Below are 3,375 nucleotides of genomic sequence, written 5' to 3' on the forward strand. Positions count from 1 at the left end.
ATTATGCGTTATGCGTTATGCGTTATGCGTTATGCGTTATGCGTTATGCGTTATGCGTTATGCGTTATGCGTTATGCGTTATGCGTTATGCGTTATGCATTATGCGATATGCGCTACGTGTTATGCGTTATGGGCTATGCGTTATGCGTTATGGGCTATGCGTTATGCGTTATGCGTTATGCGTTATGACTTTTGCATTATGCGTTATGCGTTATGCGTTATGCGTTATGCGTTGTGCGTTGTGCGTTGTGCGTTGTGCGTTGTGCGTTGTGCGTTATGCGTTATGCGTTATGCGTTATGCATTATGCATTATGCGTTATGCGTTATGCATTATGCGTTATGCGTTATGCGTTATGCGTTATGCCTTATGCGTTATGCGTTATGCGTTATGCGTTATGCGTTGTGCGTTGTGCGTTGTGCGTTGTGCGTTGTGCGTTGTGCGTTGTGCGTTGTGCGTTGTGCGTTGTGCGTTGTGCGTTGTGCGTTGTGCGTTGTGCGTTGTGCGTTGTGCGTTGTGCGTTGTTCGTTGTGCGTTGTGCGTTGTGCGTTATGCGGTATGCGTTATGCGTTATGCGTTATGCGTTATGCGTTATGCGTTATGCATTATGCGATATGCGCTACGTGTTATGCGTTATGGGCTATGCGTTATGCGTTATGGGCTATGCGTTATGCGTTATGCGTTATGCGTTATGACTTTTGCATTATGCGTTATGCGTTATGCGTTATGCGTTATGCGTTATGCGTTATGCGTTATGCGTTATGCGTTATGCGTTATGCGTTATGCGTTATGCGTTATGCGTTATGCGTTATGCATTATGCGATATGCGCTACGTGTTATGCGTTATGGGCTATGCGTTATGCGTTATGCGTTATGCGTTATGACTTTTGCATTATGCGTTATGCGTTATGCGTTATGCGTTATGCGTTATGCGTTATGCGTTATGCGTTATGCGTTATGCGTTATGCGTTATGCGTTATGCGTTATGCGTTATGCGTTATGCGTTATGCGTTATGCGTTATGCGTTATGCGTTATGCGTTATGCGTTATGCGTTATGCGTTATGCGTTATGCGTTATGCGTTATGCGTTATGCGTTATGCGTTATGCGTTATGCGTTATGCGTTATGCGTTATGCGTTATGCGTTATGCGTTATGCGTTATGCGTTATGCGTTATGCGTTATGCGTTATGCGTTATGCGTTATGCGTTATTCGTTATGCGTTATGACATTTGCGTTATGCGTTATGCGTTGTGCGTTGTGCGTTGTGCGTTATGCGTTATGCATTATGCGTTATGCGTTATGCGTTATGCGTTATGCCTTATGCGTTATGCGTTATGCGTTGTGCGTTGTGCGTTGTGCGTTGTGCGTTGTGCGTTATGCGTTATGCGTTATGCGTTATGCATTATGCATTATGCGTTATGCGTTATGCATTATGCGTTATGCGTTATGCGTTATGCGTTATGCCTTATGCGTTATGCGTTATGCGTTATGCGTTATGCGTTGTGCGTTGTGCGTTGTGCGTTGTTCGTTGTGCGTTGTGCGTTGTGCGGTATGCGTTATGCGTTATGCGTTATGCGTTATGCGTTATGCGTTATGCGTTATGCATTATGCGATATGCGCTACGTGTTATGCGTTATGGGCTATGCGTTATGCGTTATGGGCTATGCGTTATGCGTTATGCGTTATGACTTTTGCATTATGCGTTATGCGTTATGCGTTATGCGTTGTGCGTTGTGCGTTGTGCGTTGTGCGTTGTGCGTTGTGCGTTGTGCGTTGTGCGTTGTGCGTTGTGCGTTGTGCGTTGTGCGTTGTGCGTTGTGCGTTGTGCGTTGTGCGTTGTGCGTTGTGCGTTGTGCGTTGTTCGTTGTGCGTTGTGCGTTGTGCGTTATGCGGTATGCGTTATGCGTTATGCGTTATGCGTTATGCGTTATGCATTATGCGATATGCGCTACGTGTTATGCGTTATGGGCTATGCGTTATGCGTTATGGGCTATGCGTTATGCGTTATGCGTTATGCGTTATGACTTTTGCATTATGCGTTATGCGTTATGCGTTATGCGTTATGCGTTATGCGTTATGCGTTATGCGTTATGCGTTATGCGTTATGCGTTATGCGTTATGCGTTATGCGTTATGCGTTATGCGTTATGCGTTATGCGTTATGCGTTATGCGTTATGCGTTATGCGTTATGCGTTATGCGTTATGCGTTATGCGTTATGCGTTATGCGTTATGCGTTATGCGTTATGCGTTATGCGTTATGCGTTATGCGTTATGCGTTATGCGTTATGCGTTATGCGTTATGCGTTATGCGTTATGCGTTAAGCGTTATGACTTTTGCATTATGCGTTATGCGTTATGCGTTATGCGTTATGCGTTATGCGTTATGCGTTATGCGTTATGCGTTATGCGTTATGCGTTATGCGTTATGCGTTATGCGTTATGCGTTATGCGTTATGCGTTATGCGTTATGCGTTATTCGTTATGCGTTATCACATTTGCGTTATGCGTTATGCGTTGTGCGTTGTGCGTTGTGCGTTGTGCGTTGTGCGTTGTGCGTTGTGCGTTGTGCGTTGTGCGTTATGCGTTCTGCGTTATGCGTTATGCGTTATGCGTTATGCGTTATGCGTTATGCGTTATGCGTTATGCGTTATGCGTTATGCGTTATGCGTTATGCGTTATGCGTTATGCGTTATGCGTTATGCGTTATGCGTTATGCGTTATGCGTTATGCGTTATGCGTTATGCGTTATGCGTTAAGCGTTATGCGTTATGACTTTTGCATTATGCGTTATGCGTTATGCGTTATGCGTTATGCGTTATGCGTTATGCGTTATGCGTTATGCGTTATGCGTTATGCGTTATGCGTTATGCGTTATGCATTATGCGTTATGCGTTATGCGTTATGCGTTATGCCTTATGCGTTATGCGTTATGCGTTATGCGTTATGCGTTGTGCGTTGTGCGTTGTGCGTTGTGCGTTGTTCGTTGTGCGTTGTGCGTTGTGCGTTATGCGTTATGCGTTATGCGTTATGCGTTATGCGTTATGCGTTATGCGTTATGCGTTATGCGTTATGCATTATGCGATATGCGCTACGTGTTATGCGTTATGGGCTATGCGTTATGCGTTATGGGCTATGCTTTATGCGTTATGCGTTATGCGTTATGACTTTTGCATTATGCGTTATGCGTTATGCGTTGTGCGTTGTGCGTTGTGCGTTGTGCGTTGTGCGTTGTGCGTTGTGCGTTGTGCGTTGTGCGTTGTGCGTTGTGCGTTGTGCGTTGTGCGTTGTGCGTTGTGCGTTGTGCGTTGTGCGTTGTGCGTTGTGCGTTGTGCGTTGTGCGTTGTGCGTTGTTCGTTGTGCGTTGTGCGTTGTGCG

Source organism: Lasioglossum baleicum, unplaced genomic scaffold (genome assembly GCF_051020765.1).
Source record: "Lasioglossum baleicum unplaced genomic scaffold, iyLasBale1 scaffold0031, whole genome shotgun sequence".
NCBI lineage: Eukaryota > Metazoa > Arthropoda > Insecta > Hymenoptera > Halictidae > Lasioglossum > Lasioglossum baleicum.